The following is a 22,949-nucleotide window of genomic DNA, read 5'->3' on the forward strand; positions in this document are numbered from 1 at the left end:
TAAGCCAGCAATAACAATTGCTGGAACATATTAATCACTGGAATGAAAATGAAGTTCGCACACTTTTCGATATAAACGTTGATGGTTTGATATCAATTCCATTCGCCGCTTATCAATTCACGAAAGATGAACTCATCACGAATGTTCGGACATTGGCCAAATTATCGTAACTACGATTCCTTAAGTGCACGCGCAATGTTAGCTGCCAAAAATACCGATGTTGATGACTTAAACTGGAAGATTCAAAGTCAAATTCCGGGAGACTTGCGTTCATACAAATCGATCGATCATCTTGACAATGACGACGACGCCGTCAATTATCCAGTGAAATTTCTAAATTCTTTGGAGAGGCTTGGTATGCTACCGCATCCTGTGCGTCTCAAAGTTGGACCTGTCATTATTATGTTTCGCAATCTTCATGCACCGAAACTGTGTAATGAAACCCGACTGATTGTGAAGCACCCATCGAAAACAAGGGCGCAGAATGCTTGATTGTACGAATTCCTTTGAGTTCTAACGATTTGCCATTTCAGCTCAAATGTATTCCGTTTCCAGTGAAAATTGAATTTGAGATGACGATCAACAGGATAGTCGCATAGTGGGTGGCATAAATTTGGAAATGCTATGTTTTTCACACGGCCGTGCACACGAGTTGGAAAACCATCTTCTCTGTACATTAACGCACCGGGACAGAAACCAAAAAATGTTGTTTATCAAGCTGCGTTACATTGAAAAAAATGTAGAAAAATCTCAATAAAATGATTATCAACACAATATGAATTTTCATTTCAAATTTCTTTTCATTTCAAAGCACATAATTTCACGCAGGACAACGGCTGCGGGGTCAGCTAGTAGTATATAAAATCAATGTGATAGTAAAAAAGTAAGACGGTTGAAAATTTGTTAACTTAGAAAGATTACTAACTAAGTTCCTCCAATATACCAAGACAACTTCTTTTTAAAACATCCTAAGAACTTGGCCGTTTCTTCCGAACAATTTCATAAATGTTACGATCCGCCTAGAACATAGTACAACTATGAGCAAAAAAGTAAGACTTTATTCAAAATTCTAATTTTCTTAATTTACTCTGTTAAATCTATGTCCCCCAAAGTAACCTCCCTTGGCCCCAATACATTTGGCGGCCACGTGTTTTCCACTCCTTGAAACAGTTTTTAAAGCCAATTTCCGGAATCGCATTCCAACCGCGTTTCAGGTTTAATTTCTTCAGTTGACTAAAAACGTTTTCTTTGAAGCAATACTGTTTGAAAATTTTGCGAAAAACTCAGGTAGAATCAATACAGTATGCGACGACGCAAAAATTAAGAGTTGTTGGCCTATAATTCCGAGTTTTGTACGAATAGTTTCGCGCAAACGACATATAACACACGAATAGTATTCCCTATTGACTGTTTGAATGGTCGGGGGAAATTAGAGTGTCAACATAACTTTGAGTTTTGACCTGCTTTGACATGTCTTCCTCGGTTTCGGCTCACCTTTGCCACGATATTCGGCCGATTGAGCATCTGTTTCTAAGTAGTGACAATGAATCCCAGACTTATCGGCAGTAATAATTCGTTTCATGATATCCGGAGTATCGGAACCAAACGTGGTTTCACTTTTCAAGGCTTAAATTTTTTTTCAAAAGTGTTTTCAATAGCATTTCTGACATCTCAACGATAGCAGTAAGATCTCCGACTATTAATCGTCAATTCTCATGTATCCGTTTCTTTAGTTAATTGACATGTGGATCATCAGTTGATGTTGAGGTCCACCGTTTTGGACGTGATTCATCGTCAGCTCGTTCTTGACCCTCCTTGAGTAATTTATACTAATCATAAACACTTGCTCGAGACAAATAAGTAACAAAGTTTCGTCACCAGAAACTTGATTCTGCACATAAAATTTAATGGAACTTATTTCTTGAATAATTTCACTCATCGTAAAAATCGCCTAAAATGCATTCGGCTACAGAAAGACAAATGTATACTAAACACTAAGGAATATTTTGATGTGACATTTGGCCAGAATGCACTGACATTCATTAATAATAAAGTCTTACTATTTTTTGCTAGCAGTATTATATAACTAAATTTTTTTCAGTTCCAGGAGCCAACTGGATATGCTCAAGTGCGAGTCTCGGTATGAGGGTAAATGAAAAAGGCTTGCTTCGTATAACAACTATTAAGCTATAATTGGTCGAATAATTTCTGACTATTGGAAACTGTAAGGTATATACTTTTTCTAAACCCAAGTGTGTTACTTTGGAAGGTCACCCTAATGATATCAATCATAATAAGATTTAGTAAGTTGTACGATGTAAAAACTAATCAGAGAAGTACTTGATATAATCTTGTCAACGATTTGCGAAATGAGAGTAGAGGACTAAGGTACTTTCGTGAATCTGCTTAACATTGCTTGACTGATTCTAGTGCCGACAAAAGGATATATAATGGAAAATCAACTAACTATAACTTGACATATGTAAAAAAAAATTAACCGAACATGTTTCACGAAATTGATCATTAGCTCTGTCAGAAAATATACGTGTTCGGTGCAGTCCTTTGGTGACTTCAAATTAAGGTAGAACGAGAAATTAACCAAATTTCGTTAAGTTTGGTTTAGGTGCTTCCTTATATTAATGTATGTTCCACTATTAAAACATGAAGATATTTATATGGTGGCATGTAGCATACATGCAACAGTTCATAACGCATATTAAAAAATAGTAATTGGGCTGCAAATAACAAAAGAAGCTTGTCATAAGATCTAGTATATCTATAAATGCTAACTCGTATTATGTAACCTTTCTATATCATCTGCAATTTTCGTAAAAGACATCTTAAGAAACGATTAAAAACTGTAAAAACGAATTTAGGTGCTATACATTGCAACAAAATTTTAAAAGAAAAATTCGTTAGGGCGTTCAATGCTACTGTATGTATGTATTATTCATGCTTGACCTTAAAAAAAGGTTTATATATAAACAAACATAGATTAATACTAAGGCAACCGAAAAAAAAAATGAAACTTCTTTGAGATGTCTTTGAACGTCATTATAAGTGGTATCCTTTGAAAGAAGCTTATAGTTCACAGTAAATGTGGTAGATGAAATTTTGCGAAGTAGTGGGAATTGATGACAATCTTCTACTGAGACTTTTTATTTCCTCCTCTATTACACTTTTACTTCTCGATTGTATTTTTTCTTGGTACAAAAACAAAAACACAACACAAAGCATTTCCCTCAATGTTTTTACCTGTTGTTTTCATAAGTCTCACCATTCCACCACTTTGTGAAGACCCCCTAAGTACCCTTAAGTCACTTACAGCTACCGCACAAAAACTTGTTGTTGTTGTACACAAAAAGAACACAATTCGATTGGAAAGTTGCTGATGAAACAATGTAGCCAAATACTTGAAAGCAGATACTCGTATTTTTTGCCAAAGAATTTTCAAATATTTCCTCAAATTTTCGTTGCTTGAGTGTCCCAAATGCCCTTAGGGCCTTTGACCACCCCCTGCTGGTGTTACCTTCAAGAATTTCATTTGATTTCGTTACAATATTTATAGCCTTTTCCTTTTACAAATTCGCTTCTCTGCACTATTCGCCTCGGATTTCGTTAACAAAAAAAACGAAACAGCAACAACAACAAATAATTGAACGAATGTTGATTTGTAAAACGAACCAGTGAAATGCCGTTCACAAATACATGAATAAAGTGTATAAATAACAACAACAGTAATAATAACAACAACGATAATAACAGTGGCAAAAACACAAACAATAGCAATAAGAAACACCAATACATACACGAATGACAGAATTGGCAGAGGACAAGCGAACGTCACAGGCTTGTAAGGATGGGCGTCAGTGGAAGAAGAAGAGCAGTGTGAAGTAGCAGCGGCAGGAGCAGTGCAGCGACGCGGGGGCCAAAAAAATGAACAATGCAATGTGGGTAAGCGCAGAATTTTGTAAAATAATATTGTTGCTGGCGCTTTGGGCCAAAAAACACAATGCTCTCATTTAATTTCATTTTATTTTAAACAAACAAACAGGGAAATGTATTCAATAAACGTGTGTGTGTGTGTGTCTGTGTGTGAATGCAAAATTATGCATGTGTGGTTGCATGCAAACGGAAATTTATTAACTGTAACAGCATTTTGTTTATCTAACATTTTTATGGCGCACAGCGGCGCTGTCGCTGTTTTGCACAAAAACACAACATGAACAACAACAACACCGAATTGATTTTTCGTGAATATCATTTGACCTGCATTCGCGCTTATGTTTCACCATGTAAATATGTATATACATATATATAAACGTACATATATACCAGTGTATTTCTTTTTTGCGCTCACAATTTAACATTTTTGTTGAAAATAATTGAAAAGCCATCGCTGCGGTGGCGTGTTGGTAGCCGCGGCAACAGTGGCGACGAAATCGACCGGCAACAGCGCTTTGTCAGCATTTTATTTGTAGCTTCCGCTTCAGTAATAAAGATATTGATTATTCTGTTCGCTGAATTCGCGCGCGCGCGCCCCAAACAACTGGGCCGGCGACCAAACAGGCCGCCAAGCTGCCGAGCAGCCTACAATTGGCGCTTGCCAACACTTCTAACGGCTGTTGGCTACCAGTAAATCAACACACACTCAACACGCCGTATTTTACATATAAATGTGCACACATATACACGTGTATATATTTGGGCATGTGTGTATGGATTTGCTGTTGTTGCATTGATTTCCTTTTAAGCCATTGTTAGGGATTGGTTACGTATACGAACGGGTGTTCGCAAAATAAATGGGCAGTTAAATACCCAGAAGCATGTATGTAATTGTGTCTATACCTTATATGTTTAGGATTATATGCATAAGGACATTAAATTTAGGTGGTTGTAAAGAATTCGTTAAGATAAAATTTTATTGCGCGGTAATTTTTAAATGAGGCGGAAACTTTATTTCCTAATGATTTTCTATGCACGCAAAACTTATGCTAATTCAGGAAAGCAAACGAAATTTGCGAAGAAGTAAAATTACGTCACTGAACTTTATATGCAATATAAATACATTTTTATCTTTGTATGGGTGTGTTCTCGAAATTTCAAAACTACTGAAGGCATTTTACAGAATTTGTTTGCATTTAGCCTAATTGAAATCTGTTAGTGCCTTTGGAAAAAAATCATAGCAGTAAAAATATCAACAATAAAACAACAGCTACAGAACCAGTAATAGAATACATATATGTATGTTGAAAACGCAAACTATTACAAAAATTTCGTAAGCGATCAGTTTCAAAGCAGAGTTTACATCCACCTAAAACTATTGAAACAAATTAAAATAAGATTGTCTGTATCTAAATATGATTAACTGAAATCTTATTTAAACAAAAAAGGTGAATTTACCATCATTGCATGCTTATAATTATGTATTTTTCAGTGAAAAGTGCTAAGAGGGGGATTAACCAGACAAAACGCTATTTAAACAGTAAGGAAGTGCTAAGTTCAGGTGAAATCGAACATTTTATACTCTTGCAACTTGCAGGAATGTTCCATGGGTTTCCTTGAGGTACATTACACAAAATCACAAAACAAATGGAGTAAAGACAGAAGGATTTCTTGTTGTCCGATTTCGCCCATGTGTCATAGGAATATGAGAGGAATGTAGCGTATCCAATTTGGTTCAAATTGGTCAGATATCGAGATATCTGATTTCACCAAAAAGTGGGCCACGCCGCCCACCGTCTTATTTTCAAACTAGCTCCCATAAAGCCTTCTCATATCATCTTGGAGGTAAAACTTAATATCTCTACCGTACATATTTAGTCATTGATTTTCATATTGATCATATTATCACGCTTTTAGCAGCTTTTAACACTACCTTTAGATATGAGTGAGTGGGTTTTATTTCGATTGCATCCATTTTCGTACTGTCGATAAGAAGTTCTTTTAATGAGCTCGACGAATTGGGTTGTTTTAGCTTTAGTGGTTCAGGAGATATGTACATTCAACTTATAAGAAGACGGGGAAGCTCGATTTTTTAATTTTTTACCCTTAGATACCCTAAGCTGCTGCGATCACCTGTACATATTGTAGTTTTATATTTAGTGTTTAGTTAATGCACCTTATAGGTTTTCGGTTCATGGCGATATGTGAGCGTGGCAGTGGTCCGATTACGCCCATCTCGATCTTGTTCTTATCTTTTTTAGGTAAGGCGCATACTTTATTAAGATATCTCAGTTACGTCTGGTCCAAATAGTTCTTTTTTTTAATTTTTTATTGATAAAAAAATATAGTTTTGAACTAATACAGAAATTTCTTGCCATCTAATCTTAAAATAGATAACAGAAACATGTTTTTATATGTTATTGCCTAAATACAATATGAATTTAATTATAATGGTTGGTATTGAAATTTTTGTATAAAAAATGAAAGATTTCCAGGCAAGCCACAAATGAAATTTGTGAAATTTATAGAGCCGATACGGTATTAGATCGTGTAGCAGAACAATGGTTCGCTCGCTTCCATTCCGAAAATTCCGAAATTTCGAAATTACACTGACTAAAGTTTTACTGTGATGGAAAAATGTCTCAGACAATGTCTTTTTGAGGATGCAACGTCACCTAAACCATAGTTTGTGGATTATCAGGACACCAAGTGTAACCATTCAGTTTATTAGCGACCTCGTACCGATTCAACCAAAAGTAAGCTTCACCATCGTACAAAAATGGAAAAATTGCTTCGCGGGAACAGAATCAATTATTGGTAATGAATTTGTACGATTTGCTAACGTTATTCCAGAGTAAGTCTGTTTATTATGGAGTGTTATATCAAACTGAGTATAAACTAGCTAACAGATGTCAAAAGAACCAAATCTGAAAAGTATTGTCTGCTGGAAAATCATACGCATAAAAACAAGCATTTCAGTAAATTTTCACGACTAAAATACAAATGTGTAAGTATATATTATAAGAATTTAAAAAATTCCAAGAGTTGTACAAGATTTCTTGCGCTAGTCATGACCAAGGAAATAGAAAATGGCGGGAAAATGTTAAAGAGGGTTGATGTAGGTCAGTTTCCTACCTTTCAAATTTTATATTATTACTCTTACTAATATTTTTATATATCCGAATAAGCTTGACAGACATATAGACTTAAATGCAATTATTATATATTAATGTTACTCATACGCCATGTCCGCACGGGTACAAGGTATAGTAAGCTTCAAATGTCCAATAAAGGTTGTGAATTCGAAAAGTCTGATGTAATTTACGAAAGTTACAAGCGTTTAATAGCAGTAATATTTGGCATCTCCTGAAACTCATACCCGCTTACTACTGCCAAAGTGTGCAGAGGAAACTTACATGCTTTGACCTACAAACTAAGCTCTGCTACAATATATGTTCGGTAGATCGATAATTTTGTTGTTAAGCACACATATAAATTTAGCGAAAGGAAATCCTAAGCAAACACGACTAAAATCAAAGCTTAACTTGTCATGTAAGAGATACACACGAGCGCACACACACCAGCACGCAGCCAAGGAGTAACAATATATACTGTATATTATAATAGTTGATGGGCTTAGGAGCAGAATGCCAAAACTGGTTATTATGAGTAATGTTTGCAACTGAGTGCTAAGCGGTGGCGTATGGCGACGGGAAAGGGTGCAACTATTGCGTGCTGAGAATAAATTAAAGTGGATAAAAGATTGAAGAAAGCGCTAGGTTTTGCTGTTTTGTGCGCTCCACAATAGAAAACAAGACTGAAGGCAACAAATCTTCAAACAAAAAACTCGCTACACGTGTAAGTGCATAATTGGCGTGGTCTAACTAAATTCAAATGCTCGTCGGCACGCGCTAACAGCTCCCGCCATGAGCGGCCAATGGCTGAAGGTAGCGCACAGACAAGCTTCGTTACACCAGAGAGTGCTGGCAGCAACAAGAAAACTGGAAGTAAACAGAAAGTGAGCCGCGACAGCTGGAAGTTGTCTTCAAAGCAAGCGAACTATTTGAAAAGACCAACGCTCGCTGCCACACACGCGCACGCATTTATCAAAAACTTTGTGCCGTCAATTGCCAAGTGCAAAAATGTGTAATGACGTAAATTATAACCGAAACTAGGTTTGGTGTGCGCTTCTACGTGGCGCGCCAAATTTCGCAATGACGCATGGGAATAGTAAACAAGCAGCTTTGCGGAAAGAAAGTGCAATGCTTTGTGCATATGTAGCGAGGACATGTAAGTTTCATGATATTCTTTTGCGTTTTTCTTCGTTTTTATTTCACTTTTATCTTCTGCTTCGCCGAAATGCGATAAAAATCTCAGCAGTTGAGTACAAGTTTGCGCAATCAAAGAAGAGAGTGAGCTGGCGGGCAAATGGCATGAAATTAGTAAGCTGGTATGTGCGCTCGGATTGTCTGCACACGCCAACAGAACGTGCGAGCTTTTCACACGCATGTGTATCTTCTATAACTGTATATGGTGAAACCCTGTTAGTTGTTGTGGAAATATCTTTCTTTAATTTGGGTGTCAGAAGACTTCTTTTGCCAAAAAGATATAAATGACATTTTATTTAACTAAAGGGTGATTTTTTAAGAGCTTGATAACTTTTTTTAAAAAAAAAAACGCATAAAATTTGCAAAATCTCATCGGTTCTTTATTTGAAACGTTAGATTGGTTCATGACATTTACTTTTTGAAGATAATTTCATTTAAATGTTGACCGCGGCTGCGTCTTAGGTGGTCCATTCGGAAAGTCCAATTTTGGGCAACTTTTTCGAGCATTTCGGCCGGAATAGCCCGAATTTCTTCGGAAATGTTGTCTTCCAAAGCTGGAATAGTTGCTGGCTTATTTCTGTAGACTTTAGACTTGACGTAGCCCCACAAAAAATAGTCTAAAGGCGTTAAATCGCATGATCTTGGTGGCCAACTTACGGGTCCATTTCTTGAGATGAATTGTTGTCCGAAGTTTTCCCTCAAAATGGCCATAGAATCGCGAGCTGTGTGGCATGTAGCGCCATCTTGTTGAAACCACATGTCAACCAAGTTCAGTTCTTCCATTTTTGGCAACAAAAAGTTTGTTAGCATCGAACGATAGCGATCGCCATTCACCGTAACGTTGCGTCCAACAGCATCTTTGAAAAAATACGGTCCAATGATTCCACCAGCGTACAAACCACACCAAACAGTGCATTTTTCGGGATGCATGGGCAGTTCTTGAACGGCTTCTGGTTGCTCTTCACCCCAAATGCGGCAATTTTGCTTATTTACGTAGCCATTCAACCAGAAATGAGCCTCATCGCTGAACAAAATTTGTCGATAAAAACACATTTCGAACCGAACACTGATTTTGGTAATAAAATTCAATGATTTGCAAGCGTTGCTCGTTAGTAAGTCTATTCATGATGAAATGTCAAAGCATACTGAGCATCTTTCTCTTTGACACCATGTCTGAAATCCCACGTGATCTGTCAAATACTAATGCATGAAAATCCTAACCTCAAAAAAATCACCCAGGTTCTCTCTCCAGGGGTAGGTCAAATGGTCCCAGCCGTGCTATATCCTGTTCATTTAAAGAACCGATTGGAAGATGAATAGCGGCATAAATGACACTTTTACGTTGCTTATACCTTCGCTGACGTTATTACGAAATAGTTTGAGCTCAGCTATATACTGCTAACCCGTCTACCAAACTTTGCTCTAATTTACTTATTAGTTATCTTGCTAAGGGCAAATTTTTTGTTATTGCCTCCCCAAGCTTGCCAGAAAAGGCGCTTTTTAGACTGCTGAAAGTAGTTGGGGAATCGTTAGGTAGAGCAGATCGAGCTGAAAAGAGCAGGTCGCCACTAATCAAAACTTATCATTTTTCTTTTGTAAGCCAAGTCCTTAGCAGTCCACCAACGTAAAAATATATTATTAAATGTTGAATGTATTAAATATATGAATATAAAGGTTCGCAGCCTGTACCGATTGACGGGAATGAATTTCAGCCAAAAAGCCCACAAATTCACCACTTTTTGGAGTTATTGGGGTCATATGTCAGCAATTGCGCGCTGAATTTTTTTCCAAGGTGTTAATAGTCTCGAGCTGCTCTGCATAGACGGGGGATATGTGAAGCTCCACTAGCAGTAGTACAGCGTTCACGTGGACGTGTGGATGCCATGCCACATGCCCACGACCTGACATAATGCACTTACCAAAAGTTTACTTCTATAAAGTCCTTCCTTCCTTTCCTTTCCTTAAATTGATTTTTCCATATCAATATTCTCCAATACAACTCTTCATGGCTCTTTTTATTCCCCATTGACTGTAACATTGTGGGCGGCTTCATTTTTGACTAAATTGACCATAATATGAACCATATTCCAATAAATCCCTCCACAAAAAAACACACCACTCAGCGACTTTTGAGGATGTAATGACATATCACTCATGACTGGTGTCTTATGCGAGCTTCGTTGAGGAAAAAAAACTAAAAAATTTGGGTCGCACGAAGAAACAGTCTGTTGAATTTGAAATGGCTAACCAAAAAATTCCAAAATCAATCAAATCCGTTTATATCAAATAAACTAATTTCGGAATCAATATTTTCGAATTGAAAACTCTTGGTCAAAAGTAAAAGCAAACAAGCAAAGAGCTAAGTGGGGGTATAACCGAACATAACGCACTTTTGCAACGTGCTAGGATTAAAGCCAGATAAATAAATCACCTAGAAGTTCGAAAATCGTGGTATTATATATATGGGAAATAGGCGTGTTTGTAATCCGTTTTTGTCCATAATGTAACATAAAAGTCTCAGGTAAATATGACGTGAATTTGGTTGAAATCGTTCGGACGGCTATCAAGATATATATATATGTATATAGTTTGATTTCACCTTAAAGTAAGGCGTGCCACGCCCATCGCCGAATTTTGACATCGGCTCCTTTAAAGTCCTCTCCTATCATCTTAGAGGAAAATAAATTCTATGAACTGAAGTGTTTCTTCCCAATTATTCCTAACTGGGTTACGTAAGTATACGCTCCTCAGTCGCTGCAAAAACGTTTGAAAGGTATCGAGTTTTCAAAAATATGTAGTGTATAGATTTCTGGACAACATTACATAACTAATACTGTCTAATATGCCATATGAGTTTAATAGCTTCATTACAATATTCTAAAATGCACACCACATAAACGCTGGACCACCAGGGCGTATGAGTGTTATACACATTAATTTGCACATATTGTATAGGGTGATTTTTTAAGAGCTTGATAACTTTTTTAAAAAAAAAACGCATAAAATTTGCAAAATCTCATCGGTTCTTTATTTGAAACGTTAGATTGGTTCATGACATTTACTTTTTGAAGATAATTTCATTTAAATGTTGACCGCGGCTGCGTCTTAGGTGGTCCATTCGGAAAGTCCAATTTTGGGCAACTTTTTCGAGCATTTCGGCCGGAATAGCCCGAATTTCTTCGGAAATGTTGTCTTCCAAAGCTGGAATAGTTGCTGGCTTATTTCTGTAGACTTTAGACTTGACGTAGCCCCACAAAAAATAGTCTAAAGGCGTTAAATCGCATGATCTTGGTGGCCAACTTACGGGTCCATTTCTTGAGATGAATTGTTGTCCGAAGTTTTCCCTCAAAATGGCCATAGAATCGCGAGCTGTGTGGCATGTAGCGCCATCTTGTTGAAACCACATGTCAACCAAGTTCAGTTCTTCCATTTTTGGCAACAAAAAGTTTGTTAGCATCGAACGATAGCGATCGCCATTCACCGTAACGTTGCGTCCAACAGCATCTTTGAAAAAATACGGTCCAATGATTCCACCAGCGTACAAACCACACCAAACAGTGCATTTTTCGGGATGCATGGGCAGTTCTTGAACGGCTTCCGGTTGCTCTTCACCCCAAATGCGGCAATTTTGCTTATTTACGTAGCCATTCAACCAGAAATGAGCCTCATCGCTGAACAAAATTTGTCGATAAAACACATTTCGAACCGAACACTGATTTTGGTAATAAATTCAATGATTTGCAAGCGTTGCTCGTTAGTAAGTCTATTCATGATGAAATGTCAAAGCATACTGAGCATCTTTCTCTTTGACACCATGTCTGAAATCCCACGTGATCTGTCAAATACTAATGCATGAAAATCCTAACCTCAAAAAAATCACCCGTTATATGCTAACATATATTTTATGTTACTGTATGTGTGCGTATATGTTATATTTCTGTATAATCTATCTATTGTTTATTAGTGGATATATGAAAACCAGCAGACATATACATACGTATACCTTCATATATCCAATGCGCATCCATTGCTATATGTACTCGTACATGTCTGCCCAACTGTGTGTTCTCGAATAAAAATAGACGATATACCCGTACATTTATGTACTTACCAACAACACAACAACACATTGTATAGGCAAATGAATTCACAGTTCGCTGGACATGTTAGTCGCTGCCGTCTGCTCGGCGACCTGACTAAAGGATTACAAAGGAACGCTACCGAGCGCCGAGCTGCCAGCCATTGTCTATCTAACTGGCGCAACACTAAGTTAACTCTGCGCACGAAACTGGGTTGGGCGATGAAATTTAGTTGATTGGTTCGTTGGTTGCGCGCTTGATTACTCCAATAATGCCCCGCATATTCATACTCGGCTAAATATGCTATTCGGCTTTACAAGCGCTCATTCGGTTGTATGTAGGGATGTGGACAAGTTTGTAGAGTTGTGTGAAAGCATCTATACTACCAGTAAGACTCTACAATGTTTAAATTGTTTTCATTTTGCTTATGCGTATTTTTAGCTGAAGATATTTAGTAGGAGAAGGTTGTATATGTAATCCATAAATAAATATTAGGTTAGGTCATTGCTGTTACTATGGAAATAACTGAATGGGTAAGGTTAAATGGAGACGATTTTCGGCTGGAAAGCTGTTTTAAATTGTTTTGAAATCATTTAAGGTTATCTACGTCAAATAGTAAAAAATATTCTAATATGCGAGTATTCATCTTAAGAAAAATTGAGGTGAGGCAAGTTTTCCCACATAGCTAAATAACGAAAGCAACGTCATAAATTTCTAGTACTAAACAGCAGTCTTCCGACTCCTTCTTCCGATTACTCTATTTTATATTTTTTAAACATATGTCTTGAATATTTCATTCAATGCCAGGTTAGAGTTGACTTCACTAGCTAAAATTAACCACTATGTTATGACTGCTACCCACTGCCTCGCTTCTTATTCTACTTGACCATACATATATAAATAATTTATATGTAACGTCTATTTATGCTTGAAGGCAGATAAAACATTCATAGAACTGTAATAAATGCATAGATTTGAGGTTAGGATAAGTACTGCCTTCGCTACCTTGACTTTCCACTACAAAATGATTGCATGGCGCCATTAATTAGTGAGGCATTTATGTCGGCTATGCATGTAATTAAGTGTTGTTCGAAAAGTTGAAGCGTGCAAGCCGAAATACACTTATTGACCGGAAAGGTATTCGATTCATAGCGAAAGGGCACGAAAAAATCCAAAGCCAAACGCTTATGGACATTACAAAATATGCTGGAAATTTCACACCAAACTCATTACACAGCCTTTAGACCTGCTGCCACTGTGCAGTTGCCACTTTCGTTGTGGTTGGTGGCACGTAAGCGGAAGTATTGTGCACGCCAGTGCACATAAAGCTTTCAACGGTTTGTAAATGATTTTTGGCTTGAGAACAAAAAAAAAAATATATATATATGTATATACAAAATAGGGACAACAATGGCAAAAATGCTCAGAATTTTCAGCATTTGCATGCCAAGGGTCACATGATATTTCGCATTCAATCAACCAAATACCACACACAATGCCGATTTTATTTTTCGTAAGTAAAGATTTCTGACCGAAGATTACAGGGGCTGAAGAACCTGCACACCGTGCACAAAAAAAGTAAAGAAGCAGAGAAAAACAAAGAATTAAGCTAGCATTTGACTACAGTACATAAATAGGTACAAGCAAGCAAATGGCTAAATTTAAGGGCGAAAAAATATCTGTCCTTAAATATCATTCACACAAATCCCGTGGCAGCACATAAGCACCACTTAAGCAGATGTAGAGCAGATACGCACTTATATGCTATGTATGAGGTGAGCAGGAAATGACAACCGTTTCGCACACTTGCAACGCACATCAATAGCAACAACAATTAGAGCAGCAACACAAATTCGCATGAGCTTTACTTACAAATGAGAACAGGCGTGTGGAGAGCAACATGAAACTGCGTAAACTACAGAGATGCTTAAAAAAGCTTACACGCACACATAAACACTCGCCACTTATATACACACATAGTAATTTTGTTAGTTTAGCTGTAAGCAAAAAGTAGAAAAGTGCTTAAGTAGCCAACGGCAGGTCCGTCCAAAAAGTGTTTCTGTGTTTATTACACAAGAGGATTACTTTTGGTTAGAACAAACGCTTACGCGTGGGACAAAATTACATTTGTAGCTCGGTATAAGTATATTCAAATACATTTCAATACATAGAAATGTATATATTCCAATATAGATACATAGACTTAAGCACGCTTTATATGTGCAAATACTAATTTAAATGAGGAAAATAAAGAAATAAAGTGTTACTAAGCATACAAAGTAATTTTTACTTAACGAGCAGGAAAATGGGCTTCGGCCTAATACTCACAGCCACCGGAGAAAAAGTTTTGGGCGCAGCAGAATTAAGAAGACAGATTAAGAAAAAAGCTAAGTATGCAGGCAGACGGCTAATTTGTGTGCGCCACAGCAATTTGGAGACTTACCGGAGCTATTATAAGGTAATTTGTACACACATACTTATTTGTATATATTCGTACATATGTGCGCATTAAGTATAGGTACACACAGCACATAAGAGACACCTGAAGTAAGGATACTGAAAAGATTTTTTGTACGCAAGCTTTGGTCAGCTTCACATTATTTATTTACTTTCTTAATAATTAGTTATTCCTTTAGTGTAGAAAATATATTTCGTTACTTATTTTTTGTTTCACAATATTATAACAGTATTTTCGAGTCTTTTCTTTCATAAGAAAACAGCGCAAAATATACCAAAATAACTGAGAGGCAAAAAATGGTGAAAGAAAAGAAAAAAGAGAAGATCAGTCAGAAAGCTGACTTAGATTGCCGACCGCTGATAATCTCAAAGCTCTTTAAGAGGTTATAAACAATTGCAAATTGAAAAAAAAAAATAGTTTGTGATTTTATTTTCTTAATGTAAACATACATAAGTATACACACAGAATATTTCCGGTGAATATCTTCAAAGTTACACACAAATTTGAAAAGGCGTTTCAGAGTGCTTGGAAGTGCTAGGCCAAACTTTAAACGCGTTTTTCTCAAAATGGTGTTTTCAAAGTCGGTCACTAACATTACCCGAATACGCCAAACCCAATTAATCTCAAATGTCAACACAAGCTTCTTACACGGTTTGGCCGGAAAGTCATAGAACTGATTTTCTACCGCAGCGACTGTAGTTTGGAGCGTACGCACACCAACAGGATTTGGTAGAGGCCGTTTCTAACTTCTGAACAAGCGCGTGGTCAGTTATCTCCGGGCACCTAGAGAAATAGGACAAACATTTTCGCACGACTTGTTTCCGAGAGTGGTGCAAGCCGAAAATGCAAGGTTCGTTAAAGCAGAAGTACGCGATTAAATTTTATATGAAACTCCGTAAATCGGCGACAGAGACGTTTGATATGATCAAACAGACTTACCCAGATGTTGCTTTAACAAGAAATGCGGTGTTTCGGTGGCATCCCAACGCTTTCGCAGCCGTCCTACAGCTCAGATGTGGCCCGCCAGACTTTTTTTGTTTCCTTGCCCTCCCCTCAGTCCTGTGACTTTTCGGACAAACCCTTTATGTATTGCTATGCTTATAGGATATATTTATACCTTGGACTGGATACATTCAGTTCACAGCGAAATTTGTAAATCCCCGAAGGGTCGAAAATCCTATACGGTAAATACATATATTAAAATGATAAACGTGACTGAGCTGAGTCTGTTTGGCCATGTTCGTCTGTCTGTCCGTCTTTCTATATGCGAACTAGTCTCTCAGCTTCTGTCTAGGCAATGATACTTGTATAACATTTTTGTTTGATATTTTGTATGCGTCTTTTCTCCGCAAAAAGCAGCTTTTTCGTCTAACCATTGATTAAACATATTGCTCTCAAATAAGGTTATTGGTCACTGTTAAGTTCTTATATGGAAAAGATTTTAAATTGGCAAGGTATCTTCATTCAATTTGGGTCACACAGTTGTCGAAAACATCGCTCCAATCTTTAGCAAATTACTCAGATGCGACTACTATAACGTATAGCTGATCAATCAAAATTAAGGTAAAAATCTTTTTATACCCTACTGTGATATAAGTAAAGCACCCGTGAAGTGTATCATAGCTTCGGTGGAGTCAAAATTACGACGATTTCTTGCTGTCAATATTTTTTACCTCCTGTGATTCAAACTAAACTGAATCAGCGTCGTATTTTCTTGATTTCAAAGTAATATTTGTTTTCCAAATAAACTCTTCAATTTTAATTAAAATTTTTTAAATAAATGCAGTAGCTAATGCTCAAAAATCACGAAACTATACTTGTTTGAGATTAATTAAATCTTCACAGGAGACAAATAGACTAGGTATTGTGTATATGAAGAGCAAGTGTCGTATGCCACAACAAATAACTGACCACGCCATACTTGAATATTTGTAACTTGACATTAATTGGTTGAGCATAAAGCGCATAAACGAAATTCCTTAAGAAATTTACTCCAGCAGCTACAAATACGGCATTTCTATTAAAGCAAGTAGCTTAATGTTAAGGTGAGTAAATACGGGCACATAAAAGTATTCGTACCAGCAGACCAGCTGCGGTCGCACACCTGCTGTTGGAATTTTTATGACACCTTGTGGATATTTTCACTATGGTTGGGTATAAATGACATGCTCTTTAGCTAATTAGTTACTTGTATAGCATGTATTTAGGCGCACAAGCAGACAGCCATGACAGTATAAGTATATGCTATAGCTGCATGTAGCCTTGGCAAAAACAATCAAATTTCAATTAGCAAATGTTGGAAATATCTTAATGGGTATTTGTTGGAAGACAAGTGAAAAGGATCTAGGCTGGTGGTGAAGTAAATAGTATATGTATGTGTATATATGTACTTATGTAATACTGAAATGACGTCGAAACCGGCTGGGAGGTAATTTAAATACAAATTTTTATGTAGCGAGATTATAAGGTATGGAAAGAGTTTATTTGTAGCCAAAAAATACTAAAAGTGAGTTACGTTATAATCATATCCAGGCGAGACTTTAGACCTAAAGGACCACTTTGACCAAAAAATAGTAAGACTTTTCAAAAAAGATAATCGTATCAAAGGGGAGATGAAGCCGAAAAGCACCCCGCAAAGCTGGTCAAAAATCAAGGAATGTTGTCAGTTTTCTTCGGTCATCGAGGTATGATGCACTACGAATCCCTGCGACCCGTCAAATTGTCGATAAAGAATACTTTTTGATTACTATAAGTCATTTGTGTGAAGCTTTTCGTATAAAAGACCGAAATTATAGGCCGACAACTCTTAGTCTTTGCACCATGATAACCCATCGTTGCATATTCCATTGATTCTTCGTGAGTTCTCTCTCCAAATTTGTTTGCCATCTTGAATATTGAGGTCCGTCGACAAACTTATACATACTCATTAGCAAACCATAGCTTTCTTTACATTCGAACGTAGCTTGCAGCTCAAAGACTTACTATATTGGTTGGAAATTTATATTATGTGAGAAAGAATTTTGCCTTAGAAATATGCACAGTAAACGTCGAACGCTTAAGCGCTCATGCCAACAAGTCATTTTCATTTGATGGACAAAAAAAAACAAAACTGAAATTAGAATATCCAGTATTTTTTATAATGACCTTGAATTTATGGCTAACATACTCTTCGGACTTAAGTTCAGTTTATGTTTAAGGCCACCAAATACTTGTTTAGTTATCTGGTAGTTTTAAAGCCCCCTGCAAGCAATCGAAATTCAAGTGGGTCGAAAAATAAATTTCTTTACTATATAAAATAATATAATATAAAAGCATACACCAGACAAATTTAATAACTGCATATATATTAATACAGTTACATAGCTGAACCTTTGCCCTTGCTAGTTGTCCTTGTCACTGTGGCATTCAGAGAAGCTTCTACTATACACTTTTATTTAGAATACAATGGAAATTCTTAAAACACTTCGCATGCATTTTGTTCACAGCTCGTTGACTTTGTTTCGCCACTTCTACAAGGAAGAGCTTATACTCGTACTAGTGCACTAACACTTTGGCAACAACACATGAATTTATACTTTTATGGCCGCATGAATGTGGGTGTAGTTGTGCGAGAATATACGCCTGCATGGAATGAAAGCAGCGAGCAAAGTCAAATTTGTACAGATGAATATAAAGAAGCTTGCAACTACGAAGAACTGTTGTGACTGCGACTGTATTTAAAGTGAAGTGTTATGCATGCGTTAAGGTAAACAGGGTGAGACGTCTGCAGCCAGTTGATTTTTATGCTTTTCTGGGTAACTTTGGAACACGCAAACAGTTGAAAAAGGGACTGAGTGGAATCATTGATGCTTATTATTTAAGCGGCAAAAATATTCCTCAAATTATCTGGAAGAAGGTAACTTAGTTGACGTATACCCGACTCTCGTCGAAAGGGGTTTCCAGCAATGCGTTATGGTATACATATCTTTAGAATATCTAGAAATCGGAGTTTACTTCAAAATAGCTATACCTTTAACTAGTGGCATCACACTGTAGCCAAAACTGTTACTGACTCTTAAGTCCTGCTTGCATCCGGAAAAGGTACGTGTGGCTGGTAAGCATCTTATGCAAATAACTTTGGCTTCCTCAAAACTTTATTAATATTTTAATTGCTAAGAAATGTTCTCAAAACAGTTTTTATGACAAGTTATTTTTTTTGTAGTAAAAATAGATTTATATACTTAAATAAAATAAATTTTCATAAATTTCATTTCGTTTTAAGTCAGATTATGGGGCTTCTTAAGTTGAAGGGTTTCTTCAAAAAAAAAAATGTATTTCAATATTTGAACGTATAGACAGCCAAGCAGCAACCTCGTATCGCATAGCAGCCAGAAGTGTCTTGGGAAGAAGTAAGCAACTTAACTTCTACTGGTTGCGAGGCTACAAAGGCATTGAGAACAATGCAATAGTGGACGAGATTGCGATGAATGAGGAACGGCCAAAATCCGAAAACGCGATCAACATTGGAGAACCCATGCCATGTCTATACGATGATCTCAACAGAAGCATGGTAAAGAAAATCGAAACACGATGGAACGAGCTGCCTGGGCGCAAAACTGCCAAAATCTTGTGCAAAATGGTAGAAGAGGAAGTACACAAAATTCCCATTGACACTCGATAGAAGAGACTGTAGAAACATGATTGAAATACTAACTGGGACCCCAACAGAATAGGGCGAACAGATCGAAAAGGCTGGAGGAAATGTCTAAGGCAAGGTGCCAGGAAAACAGTTGAGTATATCTTGTGCACTGGTCCTGCATTGTAAGCTGTGAGCATCTAGATCTTCTTTCTTCTTTACTGGCATAAACTTTTTCTTTTTGCTAAGCGGCGCTACTGGTGATTCCAAGCGAAGCCAGGTCCTTCTTCATCTGGTCTTTCCAAAGGAGGTCTTTCTTTTCCTCTGTTTCCCCCAGAAGGTATTGCGTCGAATACTCTCAGAGCTGGAGTGTTTTCGTCCAAATGTACGACAAGACCTGGACAGCGTAGCTGCTGTCTTTTAATTCGCTGAATTACGTCAATGTCGTTTTATATCTCATACAGCTTATTGTTCCATCGAATGTGATATTCGCCGTCGCCAATGTACAAAGGACCATATATCTTCCGCAGAACCTTTCTTTCGAAAACTCGCAACGACGACTCATCGGTTGTTGTCATCGTCCAAGCCTTTGCACCATATAGCAGGACGGGAATTATGAGCAACTTATAGAGTTTGACTTTTGTTCGCCGAAAGAGGACTTTACTTCTCAATTGCCTACTTAGTCCAAAGTATATAGCACCTATTAGAAATAATTATTCTGCGTTGGATTTCAAAGCTGACATTATCTGCGAAATGACCGAAAGCTCATTAAAAGTCGATACTCCAGTCTGTCTTTAGGAGAAAAGCACTGCTTATATATGGAAATATAACGTTAATGCTTAAATGAAACAATGCCAAAGACCAGCAGCAAATTAGCCATAAGACATTCATCAACTAACGCAATACTATATATAGAGGAAATAATGATAATTCATATACAATATACACAATCACAACTCCACGCAGATTTTCCGCATTAGCACATAGAAACCAGTTTTATTGTAGTTCCTTGCTGAAGCTTTTCGCATTTAATTCCCACGATTTAATAATGAATCGCGTGGGCTAAGAAATTTAATAGAAAAGAAATTAACTATTTGTGCTACAAACGCTTATAGGCTTACAACCATATAGCGACTTGTGTAACTTGGCAGCAGAAAACACGCTACATTTGCAAAACGCTATTAAATAATCAATAACTTAATCTAGACTCTTTCCGCTGGCGCTGAAGTTTCATGCTGGCGATGTCATTCGCCTAATGTAAACAATCAATCATGCGGCAAACTAGCGGAAAGAACGGAATAATAGCCTAGAATGCCAACTGTACTACGCCAGATGTCAGCAGGTGGGCCTAAAAGTGGCACGGAGTGGACGATATGAATAAATGATATAATAGCGAGCTTAAGAGGAAATTTAATAATGTTTAATTTACTAGGTATCCAATTGATTGCTCTCTGGTTAGGGTTTAGTTCCTTAGTTTTTGGCTGTTCTGTTAGTTTGAAGTTTTGGTTGCCTAATTAGTATTTTACATGTGTCGTGAGCTGGGTAGCTCTCATTTCGGCAGGCGGTGAACAGCAGGAAAATATCGTATAAAGTTGCCTGACCACCTGGGAGCTGTGCGAAAAAATATATGTAAGTGTATTTATAAATATGTTGTTAATTAGATTAAAATTTCGTGTTTCTCTCCATAAAATTATGTAAGCGTATATCGATTCGTTGGCAAGCGCATTTAAATAGAAAGCAGTGTGTTGAGCTTTTCATAGAATAAAGCCAACATTTTATGCCGTAGTGTAATGACCACAGATGATCGCTTGCATTATTACCATTTCCTTCTACTTTAGCTTTTAGAAATGAAAATGCTCAATTCAAGTCAAAGCTGAAAGAAAATGGTGTTGGAAGTGAAACTCCTCTTACTATTAAATAAAGCGTCAATCGTATATATTTCATGTAACTTTTACCGAATTAAACTTCGATGGCTTGACCAGCTTTTTTACACCGATATGACTTAACCATCCGAACACAATTTGACCTTCAAATATTATAGACAAATATAGAAAACGCGCTGATTCCGCGTCTATGATTTACTACGACTAAACCCAACATGTATCAAATAACTTCATCATTATAACAATTGTAATCCCAATCACAGCAAATTTTAGTTAAACTTACAATTCAACTTTAAGAAATCACAAACAAACACATACATAAATACTTTATGTATCCCAACTAATTTCCATAAATCATATTCTTGAAATTGTATATTTTGCATTGGCTTCCTATATATCCAACGTTCTTATCCTACATAGTCTCGTTTTAAAGTTTTCTTATTTCACTTCTTGTCACCTTTTCTTTTATTACATTTTCGTAATTCTCATTTTATTCTGCTGTATTCTTTGCAGACTCTTATTGTGTTGATTTTATCTGCCAAAATGAGATTTTCTCTGCTCTTTACATGTAAATCGTATTAATGCTTTTGCTTGAGAAAGCTGGCTTGTCACCGATGTGTCGCGTCGCCTGTCACACGACAGCAATTTCTTTTGTACGCACACCAGCAAATTTACATGAAATCCTTTTTCAGCAATTTGTGCGTGCTTAAAGATTTTAAAACATGCGATACGACTATTCATTGACATGTGAATGTTAACCGCTTTTAAATATAAAATGTGTGTACTTATTCACATACATATACGTAAACATGTTATTGTGTATTTATTTTCTATACAATTTGCATAAAGACATTTCTTATTCATTTTGGAATATCTTTTAAATGGCTTCGTGATTATTATTTGTTGAGTTTGATTTACCTTTTCTGATATCTCTTTTTGCTGGTGCTTGAATTTCGTACAAAGTCCATTGATTCACAGCTGTAAAATAAAGTTAAAATATTTTCTATAAATTTTAATCTTAAATCTTAAAATTAAATATTTTATAAATGGCATTTATATTCACAGTTAGAGTACTTTTGAATTTATGATTCTAAGACACACAATTAGTGAGTAAAATTCTAACTTATTTGCTTGCAACTTTTCAAAGCGGAGCTTTTGCAGGTATTGCAGTGTTTATAAAACATCCATCCTTTTATAAGAATAAAAGGCCAAAAACAGAATCCGCTTTCATTTATCATGGCTTTAAGAATATTATTTACTAAAATATATAGCCAGGATCATCCGAGTAAAGCCATCACATTGTAGATATTGTGAAATTCTATTTTTTTATTGCTTTTGTTAGAGACTTTAACTAGTTCTAGTCAATTAACGGGTCGAGCACTTTTTGGTGCGTCAAAAGAAGAAGGAAGTCTCTAACAACATTGATTTATCGAAAATGACAGAATGGGTCCATGCATCAAACAATACTAAAGAAAAACTATCACGAGCATTGAATTATCACTCTCATTGTTGGTCAAGTGCCACTTTAGACATTCTCGTCCAAAATTTAATCAACTATGGTACTGGAGGGCACAAGAATGCTAACAAGGCTGTCGCTGAAAGCAGTGTATTTCTGGCATAGATCCCTAGCTATAGAGGCTT

At 36.7% G+C, this 22,949-nt stretch overlaps 2 protein-coding genes across 5 annotated transcripts in view; both read right to left on the bottom strand.

Moving 5' to 3' along the window:
* Positions 1 to 22,949, bottom strand: part of LOC105222359 (zwei Ig domain protein zig-8) — a 282,802-nt gene that overhangs the window by 243,174 nt on the left and 16,679 nt on the right. For all 4 annotated transcript variants that reach the window (XM_049451727.1, XM_049451728.1, XM_049451726.1 and 1 more), the window contains exon 2: positions 22,227 to 22,286. The gene's annotated coding sequence lies outside the window, so the exon portion shown is untranslated. The remainder of the gene's footprint in view (positions 1 to 22,226; positions 22,287 to 22,949) is intronic.
* Positions 1 to 22,949, bottom strand: part of LOC125777292 (maltase A1-like) — a 213,632-nt gene that overhangs the window by 15,374 nt on the left and 175,309 nt on the right. The gene's annotated exons all lie outside the window — the stretch shown is intronic.

The sequence above is a fragment of the Bactrocera dorsalis genome, chromosome 3 (assembly GCF_023373825.1).
Source record: "Bactrocera dorsalis isolate Fly_Bdor chromosome 3, ASM2337382v1, whole genome shotgun sequence".
NCBI classification, from domain to species: domain Eukaryota; kingdom Metazoa; phylum Arthropoda; class Insecta; order Diptera; family Tephritidae; genus Bactrocera; species Bactrocera dorsalis.